This window comes from Schistocerca nitens, chromosome 5 (genome assembly GCF_023898315.1).
Source record: "Schistocerca nitens isolate TAMUIC-IGC-003100 chromosome 5, iqSchNite1.1, whole genome shotgun sequence".
Lineage (NCBI taxonomy): Eukaryota > Metazoa > Arthropoda > Insecta > Orthoptera > Acrididae > Schistocerca > Schistocerca nitens.
This window is the reverse complement of record NC_064618.1, coordinates 176,146,991-176,161,417: the sequence shown is the minus strand read 5'-3', so window position 1 is coordinate 176,161,417 and position 14,427 is coordinate 176,146,991.

Sequence of the window (14,427 nt, the reverse complement as noted above, 5' to 3'; positions counted from 1 at the left end):
CACTAGATTAAACACAGATTCGCACACTATTGACGGTTGGCCCTCAACTTGGAACCCGTGTCTGAACTTCGTATGAGACATCCGACCGGAGACTACAACCATCACGGGCTGTGTACTGACAACGGCTTCTATAACACGCAGAAAACCAATATTTATCCAAACAAATCACAACGGATCATCAAGGCAGAAAACAAATGGAGATAAGTTTCTGCTGAAAGTTTCTTAAATTCGGTATTGGGTGATAAACTGCAATAATAGTTGGTGTTAATTCTGCCGTTCAGACAGCCTGAATCAAATTAACATTCATAAAAGATAATCTGCAGAGCCACTCAGGACTTTGACCTTACAAAGAACGGAAACATATAGACAGTTTTAATTACTAAGAATACCGCCCTTTGACGGCACAAAGTTTTCAAGTGGAAACCGGCCTCAGGCAGAAAGTGGTACAGCAAAATCCAACTTACGTTGAAAGTTAACGTTTAGTACACAGGCGAGGAAATCATTGACAAATCGTGAAGGTATCAATTCACTCAGATAAGATACAATTTCACCAAATATCGACCACAACTGGTAGCAATCAAGAACCGATAGCAAGATGACGCAGGAATCAAGTTGTTAATTCTACTCGCCATTATCAGTGATGCAAACTCAACACTGGAACAATTTAAAAGAACACCCCTCGAACCAACGAAGTGGCTACACGGAGCAGCCACAGTCTGGAAGCGATGCAACACGCTGATAGCTCAACATCTGAAAAGTAATCCAGGGAGCTGGTGTAGATGTACAAGCCAGGCCAAACTCCGGGTGTCTTGTCACAGCACAAAGGCGGAACGACTCTTGAACAGAGCCTTTGTATACCAGTCACTGCATCCAAACTCCATTTCCGCTCGCCAACAGCCGCAAGCACCGCATAGACAACACCAGTGCCGCACACCGGTACACACGCTCCAGCTGATCGCCTGTGATGCTTCTTCGCAGACTCGCTACGTACTCCTCCCTCCTGCAGAGTCCCGTGCTCCGCACATCAAGGGGGCGCTCCGCAAAGCCTATCGTTTAGACAGAAAAAAACACCGCGAAAACAAGAACATCGCAGGATGTCACGGGACAGTTAGTATACGTCGGCATCTAATTGTTTCTGTTCATTGGCCATTACTACGGCTATAAACTGCATTTCTTGTCTGAACAGTTGCTGACAATACCGTGACTTATAATAAGGAGTGAATGATCTCGTAATATATATTATGTTTGTGACTGAAAAATGAAAAAGAAGGTAGCCAGAAAGTGTATACTATCTTGAGGCCCAAATAGCGCCAGTCACTTGTTCCTGCGAGGATTCTTCAGATAAACTTTTATCATTAAGTGCCTCTTGTACAGTGATAGAAGCTTGCCCCATTACTGCTCAGGTATGAAATGATGACCAACATTTTCGTAACTGAACTGATAGCGACGATTATGGCGAACCAAGGTCAGTAGTTGTCGCCATCGTGTTTTTAGTACGTATGTTGTTAGCTCTTTCCCGGTTGTATATAAATTTCTTAACGTAACAACAACAATGTTGCTATTGTTCTAACCTTCATTGCGAGGACTGTTTCTTTTTCTACTACAAAAATATTTTCCTTTATGATACATACGTAAGCGACTTTCAGGTTCGACACAAATTCTTTTCCAAAAGATAGGCATAGTCTGACCGACAAATTTTGCTGATTTCTTAAGACAGTGATCTGTTCTTTAACCATTGGTAAAGGCCCTGGAAAATATCACATGATCGTACTCAGAAGTAACAACTGTAATTAATATCTTCGTTTCAGAGACCGGCCCTCCCCCCATTGCCCCAACACTCCACTTAAGTCACTTCTTCCACAGCTGTTGAATTCTCACACACAGTCTCGTAACATTTATTCGAGGGACACTACTGATAAGAAAATTTTAAACATTTTGATGCTTAGCATATTTTCGGGACGAAGATGCCTCAGTGAACGTACGTACAGAAATTAAAATTTGAACTGTGCATTCGTTAACTTTGGATGCATTGTTATTCTTGTTTCCTATTATTTATCTTTGCTTGACAAAGAATAACGAATAAGTTTCATGTGTGCCCCACGCATCGCGTCTGAATCTCGGCATTATTAACAGTTATAAAATTGTTGCAAAAGTACTATCCATACAATTTCCGTCAAAGGACCTCTCAAAGTAAATACTAGTTACAGCAATTTTCGTCGATATAACGAGGTTGTCGAGTGGTTAGCACTATGGACTCGAAATCGAGAGGACTACAGCTATACTCATCTGGTCGTACAAACTGAGGCGTTCCGCGCTTTCCCTAAATCTCTTAAAGCAAATACCGCGACAGTTTCTTCTTTATTTTTTATTATTATCATTATCATTATTATTATCTGTTGAGTGGATCGTGTACAGAATGGCGAACTTCATAATTTCGGACATCTTAAACCAAGGGTTTTAGTTCAATATGTAATTACACGTTCTGTTTCATGGGTATAAAGAAACTCATACACATATTTAAACACCAATTCAGAGCATCACATTTGATTTTTAAATGGGCAATTAAGGTATGTATTACTATTACACCAAAATCTGTATACATGCTTCGAAAGTGACGATACAGTGCATGGCGGAGGGCACCTAGCTCCGCTATTAGTCATTCCCCCTCCCGTTGAATCGCAAATGGAGACAGTGAAAAACGTCTATCAACACTGCGAAACAGAATTAAATGATCAGGTTTTCGAAGTCCCATAGTTATTTACAATTGCGACGTATCAGACTGAAATGCTGCTCAACGGTGCCCAGATCATTCCTCTGTAATGGTGCGAAATCCTGGCGTCCTGCGGCCTCACATTCGGGCGCCGAAGACGCTTCAAACGGCAAGGTGTCTACGCATGCGAAAAGAGACCACAGCTCAGAAGTTCACGTGAGGTGTAAGGTGAATTAATGATGTCACATATGCACCAAATTTCGCCGCAATTCTGCCAAACGCTACCGTGCATTTTCCATAGTATTTGAAGGTTGTAACGAACCTTCTTACACACATTTCACCCCTTCTTTTAATGCCTCTGTGATGACGGTTAGAGCCGCCTTATGTGCGGCCAAAAAAAAGAGAAAATATTCGCATACCCTGCCGCTCAGAATCGACTCTAAAAGGCCTCACGGGGTGATATAAAGGGTGTAACTGAAGCTGCCCCCTCCCCTTAGATGCTGATTCTCATACATTTTGAGTTCGTAAACGCTACTTCCGCCACTTCACAGTGCGATGAGTAATGGAACGGTGTTCTTTACAATCTTTGACACTTCTTACACCTTACGGAAGCTTCAACCTTCTTCTGAAGAAACCGTGGGCCAGCAACCTTACTGAACGATATCACGTCCTTTTGTAATACAGGGCAACCACATCTTTTGCTCTGGCGTACAATATCGAACCACAAGAGACCGTTCAAAATCAGTCACCCTTTTTTTGCGCCCTCCTGTTGCGTGACCACGGAGTTGTGCGACATTTACACAAACGTGAACAAGGTAGCAAAAGTAGCCTCCCACTTTGGCAACACCCTCCGAGCTTGTTACCTGTATTTTACGTTCTGTTTTATCTTACTGTTCTAAGTCTTTTTTTGACACCCGTCTCAATCTGTTACTGAGCGGGCGCCTATACAACCCTCTCCATCCATCCATCCATACTTCTCTACCCACACCTTGAAAATAAATCATAATATGGGGGCCGCAAACAAGTAGAATGTGTTATGTATTTGCCTGCTTCATATAGTACGTGAGTCACAAAGGGGAGTTCATTTACAGCATGTGATAATTTACTATTATGTCTCTTGTACAGGAGTTTCAGTGTCGATCACGCTCTGAGAAGAAAACGATGAATGCAGCGACGAAATCATCGCGCGCCTACGTTTCTTGAGCACTTTAAAAATGTATCTCTACAGAGTAAACCCGTGATCCCAGCGTTACATACCTAGGTGATCACGCCACAGGAGGGCGAAAAACATAGGGGTAGCAAAAGTAAAACCTCCCTTTGCAGCTTCGCATCGCGTGCATATTTCGTCGAGTTGTTTTGGAAGGTCCCTTGAGGTTATACACTGTGCACCAGAGCAAAAACTGCCGTCACACTGGGGTTGTTAGGCCATGGGGATCTAACAAAAGGTTTTAAGCGTCTGTGGGGAGTCTGTATTGTCAAAGATTGTCAAAAACGTTGTCTTGTTGCTCGTCGCACCGCAAACTGCCATTTTTGACCGCAAAATGTGTGGTAATCAACAAGGGAATGAAACTTCCTGGCAGATTAAAACTGTGTGCCCGACCGAGACTCGAACTCGGGACCTTTGCCTTTCGCGGGCAAGTGCTCTACCATCTGAGCTACCGAAGCACGACTCACGCCCGGTACTCACAGCTTTACTTCTGCCAGTACCTCGTCTCTGCCAGTACCGGGCGTGAGTCGTGCTTCGGTAGCTCAGATGGTAGAGCACTTGCCCGCGAAAGGCAAAGGTCCCGAGTTCGAGTCTCGGTCGGGCACACAGTTTTAATCTGCCAGGAAGTTTCATATCAGCGCACACTCCGCTGCAGAGTGAAAATCTAATTCTGGAAACAAGGGAATGGGTGATTTGACGCCCTTTATGCCACCCCTGAGGTCGTTTGATGCCGATTCTGAGTGCCGGTATCTCTCTTCCTCGGCGACATATAAGAAAACCTCACGAATTCAGTAGTGTGTGTCGCGGTTCTAGCTTACATCGCGCTGGCATCGAAAGAAGGGATGAAATGTAAGAGGGAGTGCGACAACCTCCACATAACTTGAAACGTCCACGGTGGCATTTGGCAGAATTGTTGTGAAATTTGGCGCATATGAACTCACCGCACAGCTCACACGAAATCTGCGCTCTGACATTTTTCCTCACGTGCTGACAACTTGCTCTTTGAGGCCGAGTACGAGGATTATGTCGCAGGGCGCTACGCTTCGGTATTACTACAGAAGGAGGTTGTAGGCACCTTTGAGCCAAATGTCAAATTTACATTGGTGCGTCGCAATAGGAAATAATTACCTGCAGTCCTTAAGTTTTGTCTTTGGTTCAAACGGCTCTGAGCACTATGGGACTTACCATCCATGGTCAGCAGTCCCCTAGAACTTAGAACTACTTAAACCTAACTAACCTAAGGACATCACACAACACCCAGCCATCACGAGGCAGAGAAAATCCCTGACCCCGCCGGGAATCGAACGCGGGAACACGGGCGTGGGAATCGAGAACGCTACCGCACGACCACGGGTTGCGGGCTTTTGTCTTTAATGGCCTCCCATTCGACTTGCATACTGGGGATGGAAGTTAAAATGCGGAGGCGAAATTAAAGAAGTTCCAGTTTTTCATTACCTTCACACAATGTTACTGCCATGTCGTTTGTTAGGCTTCACCAATGCTGTACGCTATCTAACTGAAGTACCATTATGTCCCTTTAGTGGCTAGCCTTTATGGGCTGCGCTTTGATTTTCCCTATCAACTCCACCCATGATTTTATTGTAAAGATGTATCACCTGAGAGTGTATGATAGCTATTCATTTCTTCTCACTCTGCGAAACCCGTTTTAATGAGTGTGAAGACCTTACAGACACAGAGTTGGAAGGTGTTGTGAGGCACTGCGGTCATTCCATCTTGCAACTACTATTTTTCTGGACTTGTCACTTTCGAAATAAATGGTGCCCCTAGAGGATTTCTTCATCTTCTTACTGTAATGTAGGGGGAACTCTGAGATCCGGTTTTCTCTAATAGTCACTGTACTTTGGATTCCTTTGCCACATAATTCATTAAGGAAGGTTAATTGTGTAAAGCACTTGTCAAAACAAGGTGATAAGAGTGTTTCGACAAACTCAGTAACACATCAGCTTACTGAAGAACGAGACGTATTCATAAGCCATTCTGTAACCCTCCGGTAGAGTAGTGCTCAGAACTTGATAAGGATCCATCTGTACAATGTACCTGGTCCTTGTAGTTCCAGTCCAAACTCTGTAACCCGTTTCATCAACGTTCTATTTTCGTCCATGGTCTGCATTTTCCTGGAATCGTGTGTTGAGTATGTCAGATAACTGTCTCACCTTAGAGAACCTCGCATTGTCACGTAAGTGTAAGCTGGATGTTAATTCATTTTCACGTTAATTGTAAGCTGGATATTATGAATGTGAGTCTATCACTGCCAAGAGCCACACAAAAATGATCATTACGGAAATCTGATCTTGTTTCTCAGTATATATTCCACCTCTGTACTTCAGTATAACGGCTAAGTACTTCAATAAATGATCTAATCTCAGTTGGAGTCAGATCACACAGCCTATTATGTTTTGCTGCGTATTGATTTGTGAATGTACCAATGATATCAAAAATATCATCAGAGAATGAATAAAATATTTACGAAGAATTTAGATTATTGGGAATGTAATATTGTTGTGAGCATTCAGTATTGCAATCTGCAAGTTCACATTTGCCCCAGTTTTCTTCAGGATGAAAATGGTGTTATTTTCATCCTGTCCCCTCTAGGCCTGACAGTTCTCCTCTATCTCCTGCCCTTCCTGTAATTTTACTTTCAAAATCCACTTCTGTTTCAGTTCTCAATTGACTTACTGGTAAATTATCTAAATTCGTATTATTTTCACTGCCTGAATCCTCATTAATCACATCGTCAGAAGTGTATTGGGGGGGGGGGACTGTTCGTGAAAGCTGACTGCTGGCGTCGATGATTTCGTCGCTGCATTCATCGTTTTCTTCTCAGAGCGTGATCGACACTGAAACTCCTGTACAAGAGACATAATAGTAAATTATCACATGCTGTAAATGAACTCCCCTTTGTGACTCACGTACTATATGAAGCAGGCAAGTACATAACACATTCTACTTGTTTGCGGCCCCCATATTATGATTTATTTTTATGGTGTGGGTAGAGAAGTATGGATGGATGGATGGATGGAGAGGGTTGTATAGGCGCCCGCTCAGTAACAGATTGAGACAGGTGTCAAAAAAAGACTCAGAACAGTAAGATAAAACAGAACGTAAAATACAGGTAACATGCTCGGAAAAATATAGGCCTACCCACACCGAAGCGTGGGACGAAGCATGCCGCCAGCAGTAAAACATGGACAACACAGGAAGAAAGTGGTTGAGGGAGCTAAAACAATGTAGCAGATGGACGTGGCTGGCTGACCACAAGGAAAAAGGGAGGAGCCAGCCACTGTGCAATACCCTAAACCTCCACCCTAAAAGTTTAGGCCAGAGTCCAGACACATCACAAAACTTTAAAAGCCTAGACACACACGTCTCATCATTAGCTAAAACACAGGACAGTTCCCCATCAACTTTTGTTTCTTCCCTTGAATCACGGTATAAAATGCAGTCTGTTAAAATGTGGCGGACAGACATGTGCACACCACAAGCATTACAAAACGAGGGATCCTCCCGCCGTAATAGAAAGCTATTTGTGAGAGGAGAGTGCCCAATACGAAAATGTGTGAGGGTCACTTCTTCCCGCCTGAGCAACCGGCAGGAGGAACGCCACGGCCGAGTTGTTGACTTCACCAACCACAGTTTATTGGCCGTCACCGCCAGCCATTCTTCCCCCCCACAACTCCATGCAGTTCTTGTGTAGTACAGTTAAAAATAAACGCAATACACATTTCACAATACTTTCATACCAAGTCCAAAGCGTTCTGCCACTTTTCCAAGCACAGGAACATTGACACAAAATAAAAATCAGTTCTTCAAGATCCTGATTGTTGACTCCAATGTAAACTTTAACAATGGCTTACAGCTGGTAAGAACTGCTGCCCACATAATTTTATCACACTTTAGGCTCCTAAACAAAATCATCCACAGAATATTAAAAATAGGACGTCAGTCTTGTCCGTTAATTAAGACCTTCTTTGAATAAGTAAATGTTGAAGATATGAATCTGTAGCCATGTATAGATCCGTGATCAGAATGGGAAGGAAATGGAGGATTGGGGGAAGGGAGGGAGGGAGGGAGAGAGAGAGAGAGAGAGAGAGAGAGAGAGAGAGAGAGAGAGAGAGAGAAGGGGAGGTAGTTATTCCGTGATGCTGGAATGACGGAGCGGGAATCAGTAGAGTCGGCGGTTTTAATATAACACCGCGCCGGCTGAACACGGGTAGCGAGGAGGAAATATCCACCGTGTGCTCGCAGCGGCTCTGGAATGCCGTGCGCTGGCTGCGGGGGTGTGTCACCCTAATCCGGGGTCGAGATTGAACGGGCTAATACCCACCCCAACCCCGGGGAAACCGCCCCCGACCCCGTCGCCTCTGCCCAGTGGCCGGCCGCCCACGCACGGGCGTTCATCCATCGAGTGCGAGCGCCACGGCTGCGGCGAACCTCTCCGCGATATTCCGCACTCCGCCGAAAACACGGCCTCTATAAAAACTCCCGGCCTACGGCGAGACTCGTTTCATTTTTCACGGACGACCACGCGCCGGTCGAGGGTAGAGCCGGTCGTGGCGAAGGGTGGGTGGGGGGGGGGTTGTTGCGTACCGCCGGGGATGACCGCTAGGGGCGCCACTGCATTCCGGGCCAGGTAGCCAGAGAGGCTCCGAGTATTACTGCAATTTGCAAAACTTGGCACGGGGGAAATTAAAGTTAAAGAGTACACCTGTCTCGTCGGACGCCAGGGTTTAAATGACGACGGCTAATGTCCGGAGCTTCGTTCTGGGGCGCGGATTGCCGCCGGCGACTGCTGGCTCGGTGTGGTTGCAACCCTCCGTACGCGAGTGCAGAAGAGCAGGGGGATGTTCCGGGAGAAATTAGATTGGCCCCGAGCGATACCGGGCCGCCGTTTTTAAATACAGACTCACTCCAACCTCTCCCCTTCTATGTCACTGCGCTTCCCTCGATCCGATGGAGTTCTTTCTGTGTGAGTGTAGCACTCAGCAGTTTTTCTGTTTCCCCTCTGTTGTACCACACCGATTAGTTAACTGGAGCTAGGTACACTTTTTATCATTTATTTATTTGCCATTATAGGTCACGTTTGCCGTCTGTGACAATAGAGAACACTGCTAGGTATAACGATAAAAATTACTCTTAGAGAATTTTGTACTACAGTTTCTGTTTTCACATAATTTCAGCATAATATACATGATGGTTCAGAAGGATCGAGCAGGTTTCAGGTATTTGTAAGAAACTATGACAGACATAAACACACCGCGCATATGTCACTAGACAGAACGAGGTACAAATTTTTTTGGTCACTCAGACACTCGGAATGAACAACTTGTGCTGCTCGGATAGCGCCGAGACGGTAGTCAATTTCATTCCACACACGAATCAACGTTCCCATGTTTACTGGATCGACAGTTTCAACACCTCAATTTCTAAGCTCTTGAAGAGTAGCTACCATACGTAGGACAGTGACACAGTTTTGTGTGTATCCTTACAGATAAAATGTTAGGACTTTGTGAGGTCTGGCTGCCTGGGAGGCTAAAAGTAATGAACAAGATCTTGCTGTCCACTTCTTCCAATCCACCTTTGTGAGATGGTGAACGTAACACCGCACCTCAAGGTGAAAGTGAGGCCGCACGCCGTCATGCTTAAAAATGAAATCGTTTGAAACTTCGTGAAGTTCAGAAAGCAACCAATTTTGCAGTATGTCCAGTTACGACATTCCTGTCACTGTTTCGTCCGCAAAGAATAAAGGTCCATAAACTTCAGGAACATAAACGACAGAAACACATTCATTTTCGGTAAGTCTCTTTCACGTTCGACGACGATCCCGGTCTTTTGCGAGCCCCATGTTCTTGAATTATAGCGCCTTACTTTGCCCAACAGACGAAATATCGAACGATCCTAAAACATGAGCCGTTCGGAAAAACTCTCCTCTACTAGTATTCGAGAAATGAAACGCAACATTCACGCAAACTCTAACACACACAATAATATTTCTTGTGTCGAAGTCACCACGTTACTACAAACAACGCAGTATATATTTCTCTATCCTTGACATGCGCAATATGTTTCCCTTATAGTTTGTCTGAAATAAACAAATGAAATCCGTTCTTTCTTTCTGAAATACCACATTACCGACCTATTTCGTGATGTGTAGTAGGATATTGCAACTATATATAGTTCTCTATAACACTTTCTGGTTGCTACCACTGCTTAGGACCAACCGAGGTGGCGGAGGCTCAGCACACTGGACACCTGTTCGGAAGGACGATGGTTCAAATCCTTGTCCGGCCATTCAGATTTAGATTTTCTGTGATGTCCCTAAACTGTTCCAGGCAAATGTGGGGATGGTTGTTTTGAAAGGGCCGGGCCGACATCATTCCACATTTTTTCGTAATCGGAGACTGGGCTCCGTCCCTAAAAACCATGCTGTCGACGGAAGAGTAACTTCCAGTAATCGTTACTTCCTTACATGCTTATGTTCAATAAAAATAAAGTCAAATTCCACCTCTCAATAATGAGACAAATACAATATGTGGATTTCATCAATGACATGCCATGAATTTTACGGCTGCCGTCTCTTTTAGGTCTCTGGTCCAAAAGTTGGTTGTTCTATAAGGTTTTCCTAACTAGTTTTACCGTAAATATCGATGAATCAAAACAATTTTTCGCAGATAATTGTTATTTTGTATACAGAAAACAAAAGAACCTCAAAGTCAGAACCGGTATCGGACATGTTTTAGATTGTTTGCATTTATAAAAACTAAATTTATTGCATGCCTACATGATCTACTATAGCATCAATTCACTTTAAAGTGATACTGACGTCCACTAAAATCTATACCGATATATCGGTATCACAGGTTTAAGGGCCGCGCGTGGTAGCCGCGTGTGTTGTCCTTGCATACGTCAGTGTAAGTTAGATTAAGAAGTGTATGTGGGGTCACCGCCAGACACCACACTTGCTAGGTGGTAGCCTTTAAATCGGCCGCGGTCCATTAGTATACGTCGGACCCGCGTGTCGCCACTGTCAGTGATCGCAGACCGAGCGCCGCCACACGGCAGGCCTAGAGAGACTTACTAGCACTCGCCCAGTTTTACATCCGACGTTCATAGAGTGGTTCACTGACAAATTACGCTCTCATTTGCCGAGACGATAGTTAGCATAGCCTTCAGCTACGTCATTTGCTACGACCTAGCAAGGCGCCGTATTCAATTGATATTTATTATTACTGAAGCATGTACAGTCAAGAGCGATGTACACCAATTATGGATTAAAGTTAAGTATTACGTCATCTACGTACTTTATTTACAATTCTCAAGACATTGTCCTGTTCCAGACCTCACGCCAGTCTGCGTGTAATTAATCGCGTGCATTTCGGCCTCCTCTAGCAACACGGTGTTGGCTCTTCTGCCAACACTTCAGTGTATAGGCCTAGGGACCGATGTCCTCAGGAATTTGGTGATATGAAACTTTCTGGCAGATTAAAACTGTGTGCCGGACCCAGACTCGAACTCTGTCGTGGTCCGGAGTTCGTATCTCGGTCCGGTACACAGTTTTAATCTGCCAGAAAGTTTCATATCACCGCACACTCCGCTGCAGAGTGAAAATCTCATTCTGTAAACATCCCCAAGGCTATGGCTAAGCCATGTCTCCACAATATCCTTTCTTTCAAATATGGTTCAAATGGCTCTGAGCACTATGCGACTTAACTTCTGGGGTCATCAGTCGCCTAAAACGTAGAACTCTTAAACCTAACTAACCTAAGGACATCACACACATCCATGCCCAAGTCAGGATTCGAACCTGCGACCGTAGCGGTCGCTCGGCTCCAGACTGTAGGGCCTAGAACCGTACGGCCACTCCGGCCGGCTCCTTTCTTTCAAGAGAGCTAGTTCTGCAAGGTTCGCAGGAGAGTTTCTGTAAAGTTCTGAAGGTAGGAGACGAGGTACTGGCGGAAGTAAAGCTGTGCGGACGGGGCGTGAGACGTGCTTGGGTAGCTCAGATGACAGAGCACTTGCCCGCGAAAGGCAAAGATCCCGAGTTCGAGTCTCGGTCCGGCACACAGTTTTAATCTGCCAGAAAGTTTCGATCTGTAAAGTGTCCCATCGTAAAGGTATTTGCGGTCTAATTGCAGCCTGCTGTAAGTTAGAGCCTGCAACATTTCCAGAGTAATGGAAATTTTAACGTTATAATTTGTACTTTAGTATTATTAATTCATCTGATGCTTTGAGTTAGTCACTTGCATAAAACGTGATCTTTTTCCCTTCAGTATTTGCTGAATGAATGCGACTTTTCAAAACATCAAATGGAAATGCATTATCAGTTCATGGTATAAAAATGTCAGGTGATGTATTGAACTGGGTTCAACATTTGAAATACTGGTTTCTCACAGGAATACTAAAGAAGAATTTCAGGGGATGCTTTGCCTGCCGGAGATCGCGATGTATGCAAGGCGGCCCGCACACTCGGTGGTAGCGTCCCAGCCTTCCGCTCTGGGGGCCTTGGGGTGAATCCGCTGGGGCCGGACACATCCATTTTGGTTTCATGATTAGAGGTACCGGAAACCAACACTTCAACAGCTGTTACTTCGCGTACAGAAAGTCTTTTACAAATTGTGTCGGCCCTGAAACGGGATTTTTTTGTAGCTAGGGCATCGTTTACTTAAAGCAGGTGTTCGAACTGGCGATACTCTGACGCGTCACAAGCTTGGTAACGACCAACGGTGTTCTACCGAACTCTTTCAAAGATTCCTGGAATTGCCCTGATGTGATCAGCGGCATGTTGAATGCGATCCATTAATTCCCCTTCGTTTCCAAGGTGGTTCGTGTCTGGGTCGGTGAACTAGAACCTTGAAGAATCCCCACAGGAAGAAGTCCTGTGTCGTGAGGTTAGGCGATCGCGGGGGCCTCTCCTACGAACACCTCTGCCAATTACCCGGCCGTCGAAGAGTTTATTTTAATATCCGTGCCCAGCAAGACTGTTACGTGCGGGCACCCTATCATGCTGGAACCACATACGTAGCCGTATGTCCAGGGGAACATCTTCCAGCAGACCGGGTAGAGTTTCTTGCAAAAAGTGAAGGTAATTTGCCCCGTTAAGACGAGTAGGTAGACGGATCGGTGCAATAAGATGGTCACCCACGATTCCTGCCCAAATGTTGAGTGAAAATCGTTCCTGGTGTTCGTGGACGTACGTGACGTGAGGAATTCCCCTTTCCCAGTAATGAACGTTTCGAGTGTTGTATAGGCCATCTTGATGGAAGGTGCACTCATCGGCAACGAACACTAATGCGGGGAATTCAGGATCTCGTGCAACACGTCGCAGAAACCACCGGCAAAATCCTAGCCTGTGTTCATAGTCCGCCGCAGGATTTAGGTCATGCACAGGGTGGAAATTAAATGGATGCTGGCCGTCATCGCTCAAAAATTCCAAGACTAACCGATGAGTGGCCCCCCCATGTCGTTTCCAACAGTTTGAGTATTTGTCGGATGTGCTTCCTCGAAGCGCTCGAGAACAGTGTCTTCAAATGCGGCACCCCGTCGTGTTCGAGGTCTTCCAGCTTCACCATGATATCCCGCTAACGAATCTGTTTCGCCAAGTCGCCGGTGAATTGCTGTAAACGTTTGTTGGTGTGGGTGGCGTCTTGCTGGGTACCGTTCCTCATACAATCGTCGACCTTCATGTGCGTTACCGTCGGCTAGTCCAAAAACAAAACGCATATCTCGTTCTTCGAACGAATATCCTGCCGCCATGCTTACTGTGTTTGTGCTCTGAAGCGAAGCTTACGTGTGAATGCCTCTGACGTGAGGTGGGGACAAACAGCAAGACCTATTCGACAGGTGTGCGTATCACGTTTTTTTTTTTTTTACTCATTTTGTGCGATATAGTTCGTTGCGTTTGGTCGGGGCGGACGTCATAAGAGGTACGTTCAAATTGATCGTTGGTTCATTGACTCAGTTTTTTTTTTTTTTTTTTTTTTTTTTTTTTTTTTTTTTTTTTTTCAGAGAGCACGCAGCCCTCTGACCGAACAGGCTGAGCTACCGTGGTGGCTACGTTGGGGCAGTGAGGGCGACGAACGTTTGCATGTGTGAACCGTCTACCGACGAACGGCAGCAGGGCAATCCCACGGCCAATCGGAGCGCGTGGCGCCAAGTTTCAGTAGTATAAAAATGGTGCGTTGTCAACCTACACAACAGCAGTAATTTCGGTTCCTAGGGGCATCGGCTATAGAGCGTTAAAATTTCAATACAGTTTTTCTCCTCCCTGTATAATGATAACTAATACATAATTCATAATGATGTAACAGACATAATAAAACTTGACTCATAATCTGATCTGTTCATTTTCGTAATTACACTTATAAATGTAGCACTGCAGTAGTAAGTTACTTTCCTGCCTGGTTTATGAAGGTAAATTCTTTTTATCAGTTATTGCGTATCTGAATATCACATCATGGTTTCAGCGAAAGTCTTAACAAGGAGGAACCATATA